The sequence below is a fragment of the Gallus gallus genome, chromosome 1, assembly GCF_016699485.2.
Source record: "Gallus gallus isolate bGalGal1 chromosome 1, bGalGal1.mat.broiler.GRCg7b, whole genome shotgun sequence".
In the NCBI taxonomy this organism is placed as follows: domain Eukaryota; kingdom Metazoa; phylum Chordata; class Aves; order Galliformes; family Phasianidae; genus Gallus; species Gallus gallus.
This window is the reverse complement of record NC_052532.1, coordinates 135,278,773-135,296,166: the sequence shown is the minus strand read 5'-3', so window position 1 is coordinate 135,296,166 and position 17,394 is coordinate 135,278,773. Positions and strand designations below refer to the sequence as shown.

Below are 17,394 nucleotides of genomic sequence, written 5' to 3'. Positions count from 1 at the left end.
TCTATGTCCTCCCTTCAGCCCTGTGGGCAGTGGGGCTGGCTCTGGTGCTACTGATCCTTGTAAATGGTGACGGGGCCACAGAGTGGCTGCCTCACAATCTGCGTCATCAAGGAGTAAAGTAGTGCCCCTAATAAAACTGGAACAGTTTAAATGGGGTGCTAGTCATATCAGAAATAGTGTTGCCAGCAGGAGCGGGGAGGTGATCATCCCTCTGTACTCGGCACTGGTGAGGCTGCACCTTGAGTGCTGTGTTCAGCTTTGGAACCCTCACTGCAAGAAAGACATTGAGGCCGTGTAGCACGTCCAGAGAAGGATCTATCAGGGAGCCATAATCACCCTAATATCATCCCCAGTTTCTTGATGTTTACACCAGATCCAAATGCTCTCTGTAATCAAGCTGACAACTGGAGATTAAACTGTCACCAGTGCCCAGAGTGCCTAGAGGGGGCAGGGGACCACTGTCTTTTCTACAGGGTATTCTTACAAATTGGCCCAGATCTTTGAATCAAACAAAAAAATTGGCTAACATGAAAAGGCTGAGGCTATCCAGAGCTGTCCAAACATATGTCCTAACTACCACATTTTTGCTGATTATACAGCTTTTCGTAACTGTTTATTGTTCTGGGAAATAAGAAGGGACTGTTTACACAGTAGCTACAGGAACATGTGGCAAAAGGCTGCTAACTCTTGGATGAACAATATTTTCATCAAGAAACTGCAGGATATTTCTCATATCTCCCTAAGCTGAGTCTCTAGGCAGTGCTCCTAGGCCATGCTGCTTGGAAGCTGGGAGGTTTCGTATGGACAAAGGCAGATGTCAACTGTTCCAGGAGACTTGAACTCACGCTGTCAAATTATGTTGCTTGGCAGGGGTTGAAGACATTTTGCTATGAGCTTTTTTATGTCAGGATGAACCCTTCAAATGCCTACTTCTGATTGGTTTGGCATTAAAACCATAAAACCTGACTGGGCTCCAAATCAAACCATAAATCCATTTGTCATGTCAAAAACCCTGGCACACATTTTGTGTCCGTATCCAGTCTCCACAGCTTGACCAAACAAAGTGTTCAGAGAAGAGGTGGGAGGTGACATGACCTCCTAAAAACTATTGAACTATCAACACTGTGAAGAGAGGGAGATGTAGAGAATGGGGCATTCTTTGGGACTGTGGAAGTAACAGATAAATCCAACAGGGAGATTGATGGCAGATAATCCTGCTTCAGTCAGGAGAAGAAACAACAGATAATCTTGGTTTAAAAGCATAGTATTTCTTCTGAGACATATGTTGCCGTGTAAGGGAGAGTCATTTTCCTGCATGTAGAGGTTGCCCAATGCTTGCTCTTCATCTGTGTGTTGAAGAGGATTACCTTTTCTTCTCCTAAAAAGCACCTTAAAATAGTACAACATTCTGATCAAGGACCACAACTGTGCTGCATCTTGCTCTGCAGAAACACATCAAAAGACAGAGATGGATCCAGTATGGGCAAAGAGCTAGGCTGCAGTCCTGATTCTGCACTGAGCCTTGCCTGGGCAGTTTCATCTTTGCAGCCAGAAGGGCTGTGCCCACAGGATCTGCCAAAAGCCCTCTCTTTCACCTCTAATCTCTCATTCCTTAGATGTGTGAGTGCCCCCTAACCAAGCTCTACACCTCCCTCACAGCGGGCAGGGGGCCCAGAGGGGAGAGCAGGCTCCTGAGCTGTGGGGCCCCTGCCCACACCCACGGATTTGTGACCTCAGGCTGATCACTAACGCTCTTTTCTTGCTGGGAAGTGGCAGCATTGGCGCTATCTTCCCCTGGGATCAAACAGGGCAGAATGAGGCAGACAGACCACCCTGCAATGAGGCTGTATACCTGGGATGGACAGACCATCAGATGGAGGGGATCTGGAGTTCACGGCATCCACAGAGCAGCTGGCATTTGTGTTAATCCCAGAGCCTTGGGGAATAATCTGATCGAGAAGTTAGAGTTGCTTGTAGCTCAGTGAAAATATCAAATCATACAATAGTGCTGGCTTTCTGAGGGACACTTGCAGGAGCTCCTGAAAGTAGGTGAGTGTATTTTGAGATCCAGCACTCTCAAATGGAGCAGGTCAGGAGCACAGCAGCTCTTTCCATTGGGGGCCTTGTGTTGCTATATCTGTGATGCCTTAAAAGGCCGGTGGCACAGAGGTGCTGCAGTCCTTATCTGCTCTGGGTGCCGGGGGCTCTGGAAATATTATATTTATAGCTCATCTGAAGTACAAATGTCTAACTGTCTAATTACTAAATACATAGTGTGGGTAATCCAATAAAGCCGCAAGTCCCTGTGTTTGCTCCCATCCTTCGCGCGCTCACAAACAGAGGCACCACCGAGCTGCAGCAAGGTAAGGCAGTGACCAGTCTGGGTTTTACCATCCTTTGGCCCTTTTTCTCCTTTTCACCTTCCCTCTGCAACAGGGGCTGGAAGTTTCTCAGGGCTTTGGGCAGATATCACAAGGGGAGGGCTTCTTTCTTACCGGAAAAGGGGATTTTAGGTTGTTTGTTCATTCCTTGTTTCCAGGGCACATACAGAGCATCTGACTTTGTATTTCCAGCCCGCTGTTGGGAACCAGGTGCTAAATAGCAGCTGCTCTTTAGTTTCTGCACTAATAATATGCTGTCATGTTTCCATGTTCTCAAGGAATACAACCATGTCTAACTATAGACACTTTCCTGGTTTGAATAGGAAACTGAATGACTTCAGGCGGAAAGCGTGTGATTAGTTTTCTTTTTTCCTCTCTATCAGCATTTTCTTCGTTATGAAAGTGGGAAAAAAAAGAGGGCAGAAGGAACATTTTATTTTTTCCCTCTTTGAGACTATTTCCTAACACCCTGCAAGGAAAGAAAGCCAAATTACGAGCGATGCTTGTTGATTTCTTGTTTAAACAATTGCTTGATATGGGTTACAGCAGCTGTGTGAAGAGGGAAAAGAAAGAAAAGCACTAAAATATGTCTGTGTGTCAAAGCACGAATTCTTCAGAACCAGACTATAAAATAGCATTAGCAATAACTGCCAAATGCCAATTATCAGGCCATTGTTACATTAAATTACTTTTAACCTCATCTCATGAGAGCATTAATTTTCGAATGAAGCCGATAAAAGAAGACCTCTTTGGAAAAACAAGATTGTTTGTGCACATGTATATATGTGTTTGGATGAATTTATGCACACATTTTTAACATAAAAATCCTTATAAGGAAAGGCTCTTTCATCCAACGACCACAAAGAATGATACAAAGGTAATAAATATTTATTTTTAGCCCAAGAACTAAAACTATCACATTTTACACTAGAGTTTGTTTATTGTGTTAGGAAATGAAATGAATTGTTTTGTTGTTTTTTTTGTTGTTGTTGTTGTTTTCCAAAATACTGAGCAACCATTGTTCAGTAGGCTTTGACAGGACCTCAGGTCCCCATCAACTCTGGCTGACCCAAACCTAAGGCTCATATGAATTGTCACATCACTTCAAAGCACTAGGAATTGAGCCTAAGTGAAGATTTAAAAGGCAAAAGGGTAGGCCCTTAGTTGATCCCAAACTTCTGGAGATCTACTGACTTTAGCTGGGATGTGGATATTCACATCAAGTGTTAATTGGGCCCATCAATGTGGAGAAAGTTGAATTCAGTCTCAGGGCTGTCTCTGCCCCCATCACAGCAGTACATGCAATACCCTCTGCAATGCTCTGGGTCCATGTCTGTGCCATTACATGCTCCCTGTATCAAAAATACAACAACCAAAAATAGCCACATAGATGGGGCTGACTCCCAAACTATTCCCAGTTGGGAGAACCCAAGCTGATGTTTGCTCAGCTGGCTAGAGTGATCAATGGGTCGCAATACCTGGGAGTACCCTGAGGTCTTCTCTGATTCATGACATAGATGTGGCCTACAAGTCAGCTTCCACATTTCCATCTTCCTCTGCAGAGGGCATTGCCAGTGTGTTTGTCCTCAGTTAGCATGTCTCAGCTGGATGAGCTCTCCAGGCTTCCTCTGGCAGGAGGCTGTGACCATTGGTGCAGGCTGTGTTGAGACAGCGAGCTTAAGAACAAGCCTCTTCCATCTTTTATGCAAAGAACAGCACATAATTTCATCAGAAGTAGAAAGGAGTGATAAATACCAAATAGTCTGCACGCATGTCTATCTTATCTAGACGCTTATTATCCCCTCAAGAATGCTTTAGAAGGCTTAACTTCTTCAAACACCACTGCTGGTGCCTCTGCACATCCCTCTGTTCTACTGCAGTTATAGTCTGTCCTGCTCAGTTCCGTACACACCTCTGGTCTGCTTGTCCCCAGTACTGGCGAAATGAGTTTTGTAAATTGGCTGCAGCACTTCCCACCAACGATCACAGTGTTGGCTCAGAGTGGGCCACCAGCATATGTTGGGAGCTGCCCTAGGCAGACTTGCTGCTCCCCTTGGCCATTTTTTTTTTTCCCAGGATCCTGCAATTATGTTCAACTAATGTGCCTGTGTAGTAAATTGTGCACTGAAGAAGTTGTGCATGAAAATTACATTTTAAAATAGAGTAGTTCCACCTCCCCCATGCTTGAAATTTTCTAATGTCCGCAAATTCTTTGTCTATCATTCAGGCCTCAGACTAAAACAATAGGAATAAAACAATTATTCTGGTTGGACTCTTAGTGTTAAATTATCATCGTTGCTATACTGGCAGTTCCCCCTTAAAAAACAAACAAGAAGCAAAAGTAGCATTCCAATCATGTGCAGCAAAACATCATTGTTGTCTGTTGGGTTTTTTTGTGTTTTTTTAAACATTGGCCAAAGATATTTAGCTTGAAAAAAATGCAGGAACATGCATACTAGTGCAGATTTTTCACTGGATTTGAATTTAAAAGTGAAATAAAACAAAAAGACCAAAAGCTTGTTCCCAAAGTGAACCCATGCTGAAGGCAGTCTTTCCAACAATAATACTTTGTTCTTACGTAGCATTTTAATATATGATTAACGGGTGAATATCTTTACTTATTCCTTTCCAAACAGCAAACCGTCAGAACAATGCAGACTTTTGATTGCAGCTGGCAGGAGGCTGGGAGTGGGTAGACTCATTCAAACACTTCCTTAATGCAGAAAATATAAAAGGCCATTTTTACAAGGAAGAAAGCTAGAGAAGAAAGGGAATGTAAAGACTGACTTGGGAGTGAAATCCTCACACCACTGAAAGCAATGGGAATTTTCTCAGAAACCTTCACTGTTTTTTTTTAAAACCTCAGATTTTCTCCTTTTCTTTCTAATTTTTGTAGTGCTATATTTGTGTAGATTTGTCTCAGCAAACGGTTTTCACATTTTTTTGTTACAAGTTTTCCTTGTTTCATATCTGTGTATTGTCTAACCGGAGCGCAGGCGATCTGAATGCTTCAGACGCTGTTGTTTTTCAGTTAGATGAGTTATTACTGGCTTCAGTATTTTATCTCTGGCTTTCTGTCTCAGTGAGTACAGCTTCACACTGACAAATGTCAGACAGTTTCAACAGTGTTCATCATCTAACGCTGATTAGCTCAGAGAGGCATAGGTCGTATTACATGGAGTCCTCATTTTTCTGAAAGTTGTTTGAGCAATCCTGCCTGGCTTTGCTCAGCTCATTCTGACACAAACATGGAAGGAACACTCACAGTACACATTTTAAAGAGATCCTTCAACTTCTCAGGATGTTTCTGTTGATTTACTGGCCACCATTACAAGTGCCGCTGAGAAGCCGTGGAACTGAAGGAGCTAGAAGATACTTCTTGTCTATTCTGCGTTATATTTTCAGTGGTATTTCGTGTGAAGCCACTTGTACAGGTTTTCTTCTGTGGTTAATTTTTCCGACTATCTCAGTGAAATTTTCATATCACAACAAATGAGAGGGAAAACCTCTGTAAAAAAAAGGTAGAATGAGTAAAGATGTGGGAAAAGGAATTGTTTCAAACGCATAGGAAACAAAGCCAGTGAGCTTTCAAATCAGTGTATTCCCCTGTCAAGTTTAACAGATTTTCTCTGTAGACTTACTAGAAATTTGCATACTTTCTTTTGGAGGAAAATAGGTAACTGCATTCCTTTCTGGTAGTCTGCAGCTAGGGAAGCAAGGCCCTGCCTGCATGGAGATTACCATACGAAAACAAGGATACCTGCCGACCTCAGATACCACCGCACAGAAGCCCATTATTCTGTCACTCATCCCATCTTTTAAATACTGAGTATCCTGATTTCCTATGCATGAAGTCCGTTGACTGTCTCAGAGCAGCACTCCCCACAGCCCCCAGTGCTGGTAGTGTTTGGAAATGCAGGCACAGAGGGCAGCATGCCACTCCACAGGCTCAAACACCACTTAAAACGAGAAAGAGGTGCTAACACCAGCACGGCACTCCTGGTACAGAATGATAAAAGATAGGAATCTGTTAGAATAATTCCTGTTTGTGGTAGTTTTCAAATTCTGTGTTTAAACTTCAGGTCAGGAGTTTGAATGAACACAGGACAAATGCTTTCTGTGCTGGGTACTCGTTTGGTTTGCTTTTTGTAACGTCAAGCTGCTTTACAGTTTATTTCTTCTCACAACATTCTTTTTAGAGGAGAAAAGTAGTATCTTTCCCTAATTTAGAAATGAGAAGAAAGGGCTGGATCCAAGACCAGACTAGTGTGGTGAGGATGGGCAGGCTGTGAGACCCAACTCCAGGCTGCAGTGACCTAAGGCTCCAAGATTAATGTCTGGGAGAGAGATTTTGTCTTTTCTTCCTTTCAGCTGAATAAAAGTCCTCAAGCCAGCATGAGCAATGTTTATAGAACAATAGAATCATAGAATGGCTTGGGCTGGAAAGGACTTCAAATATCATCCAGTTCCAATCCCCCTGCTATGGGCAGGTTTGCCACCCACTAGATCAAGCATTAGATCAGGTTGCCCAAGGCCCCATTCAACCTGGTCTTGAACACCTTCATGTTGTGCCCAGCTCTGCTCAATTAACTAGGGGGGGAATACAACTGTGGAATTCTGGTGTGTGAATTCCACTCCTGGACAAGGCTGTCCTACTTTGGCTAACAAAGGTTAAGTGTCTAAGCCAGGTGTCTAAGTTCACTCTAGAATCAATGGGGAAAGAAAATCACATCTACATGGCAGTTCATTTCTTCTTCAGTAAATGTCTAATGAACCACCTCGTGTAGATGCCTCTCTTTCCATATCCACTACAGTGGGATCAGGATGGCTCATTTTGTTTGCTAGCATTTGGTTAGTTAAAATTACATGAAATGGATACTACCATAAACTATTTGCATGAGTTATACATTTTCTTTATCAAGGAGTAGACAGTGTTATCACAAGTCTCTGACTACTCTACAACATCTCTCTCCCTTTCTACCTGTATAGCCCAAGGTGCTTTAGTAACTTTGATTCTCCATAGTAAGATCTGTGTCAGTCTTGCTTCTCATATTTCTCCTTTGTCCTTTTCACGTTTTGTATTGGTTTCCTTGTTAACTAGTGAATTCTTGGACACTGGAGAGTCATGAGGTGAATCACGACTATCCTTATCCTGTAAGAACTCCTGAAAATACGCTTCCAGATAGTGAACTGAGATCCTAAGCATAGGAAAGAGCATGTCAGATGAATGGAAAGCTTGTCTGGTGAAGTCAGTAACTGTACTGGTGTAAGAAGTGGAAATATTTTGTTAGGATTTTATTGTATCTCAGTAGGACTGTAATGGAGTGCAATAGTCTGCAGAAATGACCTTGCCTCTCAAAACAAAAAGGGTGTGAAAACATTTATTCTGAAACAAAGGTTTATGACAGAGCTAAGAAACAGAGAACCAGGGATTGAATTGTGATAGTTTTCTAGATCGCTGATTCCACTAGCTCAATTATCTACAGCGTGAAAAAAGACAAAAATCTATTTGAAAATTTGTAGTGACGATAGTCATTCAGCCAACTGAAGCATTTTCAGTTCACCTATGTGTTCAGAATTGAAAGTCTCTGAAAAATTACAGATTATGATGGCAACATCAAGAAGTCTTGTGTGCTTAGAAGAGGTTTTGCATGATGACCGGTGCTTTCTTGACTGATGCTGCGTTAGCCTTGCATTCCTGACTATTTTTACTGAACTTCCCAAAACACCTGTGTGACTGTGATACCACTTAGTGTTGGTCAACTAGGACACTGATGTTTCTCATTTTGGACTGTCCGTCTTCCACCACCAGCAAGGCCAGCAAGGTCTACTGATACGGATGCAGGCAGGGAGAGCAGAGGGGTGGAGGGATGGGTAATCTCTCTGTCATTGGCACAGGCAGAAGGTTTCAGAATGCAGGAACAGTTTGTTCATCCATTCTTTATTTCATTTTACTCAGAACGTGAATTTCATTCACATTAAGAAGGTAAGTCTGCCAGAAAGCCATGTGAATACAAACTTGTCAGGGACAAACACAATCCACCTGTCTATCTGGCTGGCAATGGGTAGTATTTTTTTTCTTTCAGGTCTGTGTGAAGCGTCAGACGTGAAATTCACATCAGCAACCAAGTGATTGCTTTAATTGTGTTATTTGAAGAGCCTAAACACTTACAGGGTTCAAAGTAAGCACAGACCTACAACAGTCAACAGCAAGGACTCCACTTCAAAGTGCACAATCTAAACTCATATTTTGAAACATAATATATGTCTGAGCCTACATCTCCAACCCCTTCAGAAGGTGTGCAGAATATATAAATGGTGTTGAGCTGAAAAATAACTGTTGCCTTACAGAAGAATCTATCTGAAAACCAGAGTATCCCTAGTCATACTCAAATCAAAGAGGGGAACTCTTTCTACTTACATCAAAATATTATGATTCAGAAGTAATCTGGGAAGTGATTTGCAACTGTATGCTCCTCTTGAATTCAAGGCAAGTTGAATGTCATGGAGAATGTCAGGACAAATAGATAAGCAGAGCATAAAAGGAGATCTCAGGAAACAGAAAACTGTAGCAGAATAAAATAAATGATTTTATTTATTTATTTATTCTGCTCTGGAGAGTTTCCTGCAGCATAACACTTCCATATGGGTATCATCAGAGGATCTATTTCAAGCTCAACTGTCTATAGAAGAGGAATGGAGCAAATAAACAAAATGTATAGGAAGAAAATGTTAGAACCAGATGGTGTTCACCCAAGACATCTAAAGGGACTCAGTGATGAAACAGCTGAAATAAGTATACTGCACATCCTCTAATTTAAAACAGGCTTAGATTTGAGCACCTGAAAGTAGCTAATGCAATGCCAGCTTTTAAAAATGATTCCAAGAGAAAGTGGAAAAATCAGATCCTGGCAAATATGATAAGTTTAGCAAAAATGAATCAGCAGGATAGAGAGAAAGGTAAATATGACGCACTGTGAGAAATACAGTACAGTTTTATAAAGGGAAGTCAAGCTTTACAAATCCATCGAGTTCCTGTAAGGTGACAAGAAGCATGCAGATGAAGGAAATCTTTGATTGGCACTCTCTACTTACTTGTGCTTTCCCACATATTCAAGAAGGCCTCTCATCCAATGCCCTTAAAAAACATGTAAGTAGTCATGGAATAAGAAGGAAGATCTCTGCATAGATTGCATTAAGTTGATTGAAAGATGTAAAGGCAACTCTTGCAGTAAAGGGAGATCAATAGCGGAATTCTACCAAGACTGAGGATCTTAGGGAACAGAGCGATCAGACATTGCAGTAGCATCGTAAACTGAAAGCAGATGTGCATAAGACAGTGCATGTGAGGAAAAACAGAACTTTATCTATAAAGTAATGATTCTGAGCTGACTACCTGGGTAGGAAAGCTGGGAGTTATGTAGATTTATGAAAATAATTGCTTAGTGGTCAAAAATAGCCAAAAAGCTATTTGAATGTTAATGTTCTGTCATTTAATCTGAGAAAGCAAATTGCTATATTGGAAACAGCTGGGGGAAGGATGATAAAACACAGGAAGTAGATATCATACAGAGTAGACTCTCCAGCCTAGGAGAGAATTGGCTGAGAGTAGATATGATAAAGATGAATAAAGACATGAGCAGCCTGTAAAGTGTGAGTAAAAATCTGTTACTAATTAGTTCTACAAATGTAAGATCTAGAAAGCTAATGGTTAATATGTTCAAAGTAAACACAGGGAGGTGGTTCTTCAACAACATAGAGTAGACCTACCTGTTACAGTAAACTGTGAATATTGAATTTTTCATGGGACCGGTAGGTAATTATGCAAGGCTGTGAAAGTGATATTCAGTACAGATATTGCCTTCCAGTTGAGAAACCCCTGACCCAAATGTTGTGAGAAGCTGGGGGAGTATTAAGAGGAGATATTACTACAAGCTATTCTTAATTTCTTCCCAAGGCATTTCTTAGACCAATAGGGTGGGATAATGAGTTGGAGGAATCCTTCTGTTCAGCAATCTTCATATTGCTAGTTCTATCTGACACCAGTTATGCTTTACAAGCATTCTAGTTAGACTGCAAACTATAGTCTGAATGCTGTTTCTTTCTTTTTTACATCTGTGATAGATTGTCAAAACTTATCCGCATTAGACATTGGAAGCTACAGAAGTTATTGAGTTCCAACCTTAATCTTTAGGGGCAGCTTAGACAAAGGCCTGCCAGGAATGAGTTAGATGTTGTTGATCATGCCTTGGGAATGAGTTTGGTGAGTTCTCAAGGTGCCTGCCAACCGCTCCGTTTTATGAATCTGTTTGCTCAGAAGTTCCCTGGGACACGGCATGTCTGATAACAGGAAGTGGCAGCTACAAACATTGTTGTTGGCTCTCTAAAGGGTCATAAAAGATGTCAGGGATGCAGGCTTAAAAGGCATTCAGGGGAGCAGGAGGAAAATATTCTCTCAGGACTAATGTTTTGGAGGAGAAACCGTGGGTAGTGGAGCAGCGAGCGGGGGAGGATTCTGGAAAGGGGCTTTGCCTAAAAACGCTAGAGCTCAGTGGGAACACTGAGGGAAGTGCCTAGGTATGTGAGCTATTTTGTATAGCATTGCATGTCTCTTGTGCTATCAAAAATACAGAGTGATTAGGCTTTTGGAACAATCACAGTGTGCTTGTTTCATATGTCTGAAACAGGGAACTGTAAATCATGATTATACCAAAATGAATAAAGCCTTAATTAAGGGGTAGCATTTGCCAATTCAGAAGACCAGCAATTACTGTGAGCTCTGTAGTAAATTGACAGTTCAGGTTCCATCTGCAAGGGTAGGAAACCCAAAAGCCTCTTCCCATCTGTCATAAGCAGGGCCACGCATGGAAATCAAGCTGAATCCAGAGGAGAGGAAAAAAGCAAAAGCTCCTCCACATCGGGCTCTGCACTGTTACCTGGGTGTCCTCTACAACATACAGAGAAAATACTTCTGAGCAACAAAGCGGAGAAGAAATGCTTTCTCATCCTCATTTTTAAGATTATTTTAATAAAGCTCTGTGCCTAGGAGTGTCGTGAAAATTAGCACTTCTAAAGACCACTCAACTCTTGCCAGAAGCTCTTGTCTCTTGATCCTGTGGCACTTCCAGAAGTGTGAAATTGGGCTCTCTGTCCCTGGTGGTCATAGATAAACCAACCACAGAGCTGAGGGGCTTAGGGAACACTTAGAGACCAAGGAGGTGTGAGGATGGCAGAAAACGAAATGTTTCGTTCTGATTTCCTTGGAAATAGAGTCACCATCTGTTCACTATAAGGGGGAAAGAAGAAGAAACATTGGTAGAGGAAGCAGGGAAGGAAAGAACTGCACTCCATAACAAGAATTGCTACCTTCCACTCTCCTTGATATCTTTGATACCACTCTTCATGGTTTCTTCTTCACTTGGCCAGCAGCCTGGTGATGGTGCTCCAGGATGGCTGGTCTGCACAACACATCTGTGTCTTCGGGGCTTGTTCAATGGGCTTCCATTAGCCCGGAGTGGTTTTTATGGGCTTTTAAACCGTGAGGATGCAGGATGTCTCTTCTGACAAGGCTGCTTGTCTAGTGGAGGACTTGATGAACATATAACATCATGCAATATGGATAACTGCACATTTTCCTTCTGAAGATGATGTCTTCTATACAAAAACAGAAGATCTTCAGTGCTACTGAGCCATGGCATCTTACTCTAAATTCACTGACGAAAATTGTTAAAACTGTTGGTGGAAAATATGTTAAGAAAGAAAACACTGTAAATATTTTTTTTCTATATTAGTTTGGAATTTCTAAAATACTAAGCTTTTCACCCTGGCTTAGGCTAAGCATCCTTATAAAAGCTGTGCATCAACCTAAATTAGGCAGACTTCCAGTGCATGTAAAGGTACCCTTCTTTGGTTACAGTGGATTTAATGGATTGTCCAGGGGGGTCTGTACTTTGTTCAGAGTTTGTGAAACCCTGATACTTCTTACTTATTCTACATATTTATCATTATTTCTGCTTGATTCTCTGGTCACTCAGGTGAAAAAAAAAGAAAAGATCAGAATATTGCAAAAAAGACTTTAGACTGGGAGACTGAATGGGGAGATTAAATATAGACTAAAACCCAACCATTTACCATACTCTTCATACGCCTGAGGAAAACGACATATCTAAGAATATTGTATCAGAATGAAATTTCGGAGAGATTTAATATTGCCTCATTGTTATTTCAAGTTTAATGAACTAAAAGGCAACGTCTGCATGAGCCTATGCTATTTCCTAAGCAGTACTGCTAGAAACAGCAGTTCTCCTAAACGCACCCTCTCATGTCTAATGGAAGCTTGTGTTACATGGGTTCCAGCATCAGAAAGGGATTTGTTGAATTTTGATAAAGTAACATAACGATTTCCAGGATAAAATCGTGATGGAAGGAATCAGTCAGTAGCTGAGCTATGTTCAAACTTTAAGACACTGTTTTTCACTTTCCCTGCTCCCTCAGAGACATTAAGTTTCTCTGTGACTCAGGGTGGGGGAAATAGAAATATTCCACATTCAGCCATCTTTTTCCACTGTTTTTGTTTGTTTAATCTTTTCAGTCAGAAAAAAAAAACAAGAGATAAGTGTTGCAATGGTAGTTACTGAGGCATTAGCCTAGTAGCTAAAGTAAGATTTCTGAAGGATTGGTGAAACCACAGACAAGACCCGGTGTATGAATTATATTTTTCCCATCTTATTTCCTGTATGTGAGGTATGGCCTCCTTCATATCAGATGTAAACCTCTTAAGGCACACAGACCACTCAAGAAATTAATGCAACATAGAAATGCATAAGCCATCAGCTGTGTTTCGGAATCACAGAATGGCACAGAAATGTACTTGTATTTCAGCCCTAAAGAAGAGTGGAAGTGTTTGGTGGAGTGCACTCACCACATCGTGGGATGAGGAAAGGAGCTGCCTGGTAACTCTCCCTCTTTCCTTTCCAGCTCCGTGTAGGCTTGATGCTGAGCCTCAGGACCAACAGTGAGTCCACAGCCCCACAGGGGGGTTATAAATCTGGGTTATAAATCAGCAGAGATTCTTCTGCCTTTAGGGACTAAAAGATTTTTGGATAAATCAGACAAAAATAATCTTATCTTCCCAGAGTCAACCCATGGCCTGCAACAGTTATGCTAAACAATTTCAGCTAGAGCCAGCATGTATTTTTAACTTGTAATGGGGAAAACACTGTAGTGTGTTCCAGCAGTACACATCAAATAATCTTTGGCAGAGCTGCTGCCTTGGCAGATATGGACAGATAGGGAAGTGAATATGATGGAAATAGAAAAAAAAATCAAATAACATATTCAAAATATTTAATTTCTTTTGGAAAGGCCTGGAAATGAATGACTCAAATAGTCCAAATCTAATCACCTTCAGGGCTTGTTTTTCTTCTTTACACACTTCATGCGCTTCTAGATGAGTGCTGAGCTAAGAACTGTAGCTCACATTGAAAGTAACACATTGTCGTCATTGTGAAATAATTTAATGTAAAAGAAAGAAAGATTATTACTGTTGCTATTCTGCATTAATCGATCCTTTGTACATTTTGCAACAACTCATGCAAGACTGTGGCTCTCCTGAGCCCTGTATTTACAGATAAGGAAACTAAAGACCAGAAAGATGCACTGTCTTGTCTGAGGGCATCAGATAAGCCAGTGATAGGAGTGGATACCCAGCCAGCAGCCCTCCCAAGACAGGTGTGCAGCCCTATGGAAGCTTAAGGGCTCACTGAAAGTCGCTCACTGTCTGGTTTAACTCATCTGCCAGTGCCAGTGCCAATGTAAGGGAGTAGCCAGCAACACGTGGCTGGGGAGTGCAGCAGCTTTGAATTAGAGGAGCTTTAATTACCATGGAATCAAACTTCACAGTCCCATACATCCGTGGTTGGTCCTCTGTGCTTTGAAAATACTATTATAAGGGCCACAGCATCAGACAGACCCATGGTCATTGTTGGATACCAGAATAACTGATATCTGCAGAGAAGAACTAGAAATGGCCCTTTCTTGTACTTTTATTCTATCTGTGCTTTTGGTAGATTTTGAGTAGAGCTGAGACTGACTTGTGTTTAATTCCCATTCAAAATCTAACTGCCATTCAGGTATGCAAGAAGACAGTGAGTGCAAGTCAGGGTTCTGGTGTGTGATTTTTGTTGTTTGTGTGTGTCTGTTGTTGTTTGTTTGTTTGTTTCAGGAGAAACCCATAGCAAACTCATCTCAGGCAGCACTTCTGTGCTATGTGTGTGATGGAGCACTGGCTCAGGCTGCCAGTGGCTGTGGGGTCTCCTCCTTGGAGATCTCCAGCAGCCACCTGGCCATGGCCCTGGGCAGTCTGCTCTGGGTGCCCTGCTGGAGACGGGGTGGGCCTGAGGGACCCAGAGGGCTCTTCCTCAGCCATCCTGTGGTCCTGTGGTGGTCTGTGATCTGTGTACCTGCACCATGACCCAAGCACAAGCCAGGACAAACACAAAGGATGCTGAACTACCTTGCAAACAACAGCAGGCGAACGAGCTTTACTTTTTTTATCCTACTAGTTTCCTGATGGTCGATTTAAAGCACCTCCTCCCATCAGGAACCAGTCAGGTGTTATCTTGAATGGCCTTCCCACTCTACCCCTCCACTGGCAGAGAGCAGGCACCCCCATTGCTTCTGATCCAAATTCTTCCCTTTAGGAAGTTTCCCAGGACCCTCACTGTTTTGGTTAACAGAATGTGTTTCTGCTATAATGGCTAATAAATGAAAGTGGATTCTGCAGCAGAAAAATTCATTCCTGGTTATAGGAGGATTAATGGCTCGCCCTCTCCTTAGCTTGTGCCCACTGGCAGGGCTCTCTGCTGGGTCCCAAGCATGTGCTGAGGCAATCTGCTCCCTTGGCTCACTCCTGCACAAGGGGCTTTTTGCCTTCATTGACTTCCCATGCTTTTTTCCCCCCACCTCATTACGGGAAGACTCAGAAAGAAAGAAAGAAGGGAGGGGGGAAACAAGGCGCTCTGGATGCTCACAAAGACAAGTCTGCAGACTTGCTCCTCATAAAAATACACACCTCTCCACCAAGGGAGAGGCAGCTTTTTTCACTCTTCTCTGGGCTGTCACAGAGGCAAAGCAGCCAAGCGACCGACCCTAACCAGATGCTTTTATTCTCTCAGCCAGGTGAAGAGAGGTACAAACGTTTGGCTTTGCAAACCCTTTCCTTCTGTATAGCAAGACCCCTCAGCTTTAGCGGAGCTGTGTTATTAATAAGCATCAGGGGTTTAAAGAAACAAAGGCTGGAGGAGGTGGGGGGAGGCATATTTTAGGAAGGGGGCCAACAAAGCCAAGATGTTTAGGAGGAGGAAGTATTGACACCCTTGGAAGAGAGCAAGTGCCGGGTGCCAGCTGCAGAGAGCCTACAAGAATGAATGTCTCCGATGCTTTTGTCTCCTTATATGGTAAAATGATACCGAGGGGTTTCGCTGGGCTGGGGAAGGCAGCAGGCTGTTTCCACACCACGCTGCCTGCAGAGCTGAAATGAGAAGAGCTGCTCTCAGCAGGCAGGAGAGAGCCTCGGCTGGCTGCACCTCGGCAAGCAGGCCAGTGTGCTCGTGGCACAGCTGTTAATGGATGTGACCCTCTGCCCCTGGTCCAGGAGGTGACACTAGCTGCCCGCCACTGCTCTGTAAGTAAATATCTCTTTTTCCCCCCTCCCTTCCCACGGGCTGTGCCTTAGGAAGTGCCACCTGAAACAAAGGGTGCAGGGAGATGGAGAGGGATGTGTGGTACCCAGCGGATTGCTGGGTTAGGACGCAAGGAGAGAGACCGCAGGTCCCCCTCCTCCTCAGCACACAGCCAGGGCTGTGAAGAGGAGGAAAAGACAAATTCCTCATCAGAGCAATTACTGCTGCTTGTCTGTCCATACGGTGACATATAGAGAGCTGATGAGGCACCGGGTCATTTCACGTGTAACTGTTTTTAATGACCGTATTGTGCTGTGTGTGTAATCCACCGGGGAGGTCAGAACAAGCAGAAGCCAGGCTCTGGATTTCTTACACCTCTGTGCACACCTCCCGCTTCCCAGCACAACAAAGGATGGTTTTTGCACTGTGGCAAGAGCAGATGCATATGAAACAAAGGTAGCCTCTCTTGTTCTCGGGCAAACGCTGCAGGCAGATCGTGTACAGAGAAAACAGGAGCCATCAGCATTATATTTATTCTTTGTACGTGGTGAGAATAAATTAGAATGCAAATCCCAATTAATAGCTCTGAATCCCTTCCTTTCACGCTTCTCTCTTTGTGCATGTGTGTGCAGCTCCGATAACTTGGATGCTTACTATATGCCATCTCACATGGCCCTCTCTGTGTACATAATAAAGGAAATAGTAACTTCCATTGTCTGCATTAATGGCTGTTCTAAACTTCTGACTTCCCTAAAGGGATATGGCTTTTGTGTAGTCCACTTGATACCTGCGTACTGTAACTTTGCTGTGTACAGTACAAGAAAGCAAACCTTGTAAAATCTACACACCAGCTGCTGTTGTTATTCCCCCGACACCCATCTGGAGGTATATTAACTACAGCTGCTGATTGATCGTTAGGTCCAAGGTCAGTCACTGTAACATATATTGGTGGCTATACATATTTGTGCAGTGTCTTAAGTAAGAATCGTGCCAACACAAGGGTGTGTGCTATTAGGCACTTTACACATATTGCAGTGTGAAGGAATTCTCTAGCTAAGGTTGCAGTTTCTGTTATGAAGCCTATTTTCATCTGTTTATACGTTTACAGATCTCCCTACTTTCTGCCTAAAGTCTTCTGTGCCTCCTGTCAGCCTGATGTTTTCAGGTAAACTGAAAACAGTTCTTTCAGGCATTTGGATTTGAAAGGCAGAAAAGCAGTTTAAAAATATATATATATACTCTTATAAAATTTTTGATTGTTTTCTGCATCATCATTTAACTGTGAACAGATGGACCCTAAATGCTGCTCTAACAAAGCCCATGCGTATTAT

At 42.6% G+C, this 17,394-nt stretch overlaps 1 protein-coding gene and 1 long non-coding RNA gene across 11 annotated transcripts in view; one reads left to right on the top strand and one right to left on the bottom strand.

Moving 5' to 3' along the window:
• The first annotated feature begins 2,317 nt into the window (after positions 1 to 2,317).
• Positions 2,318 to 17,394, top strand: part of FHL2 (four and a half LIM domains 2) — a 39,351-nt gene continuing 24,274 nt past the window's right edge. For 2 of the 3 annotated variants that reach the window (XM_004938513.5, XM_004938512.5), the window contains exon 1: positions 2,318 to 2,363. The gene's annotated coding sequence lies outside the window, so the exon portion shown is untranslated. Of the gene's footprint in view, positions 2,364 to 13,262; positions 16,066 to 17,394 lie in introns of all 3 variants that reach the window. The other variant, XM_046899120.1, reaches the window with a different exon arrangement.
• Positions 2,359 to 17,394, bottom strand: part of LOC112531516 — a 28,178-nt gene continuing 13,142 nt past the window's right edge. For 2 of the 8 annotated variants that reach the window (XR_005843669.2, XR_005843672.2), the window contains 3 exons: positions 13,303 to 13,468; positions 11,748 to 12,113; positions 4,758 to 5,889 (listed from right to left, as the gene is read on the bottom strand). This is a non-coding gene — a long non-coding RNA (uncharacterized LOC112531516). Of the gene's footprint in view, positions 3,734 to 3,859; positions 5,890 to 7,746; positions 12,114 to 13,302; positions 13,469 to 17,394 lie in introns of those variants that run through there. The other 6 variants (XR_005843670.2, XR_005843671.2, XR_005843673.2 and 3 more) reach the window with 5 other exon arrangements.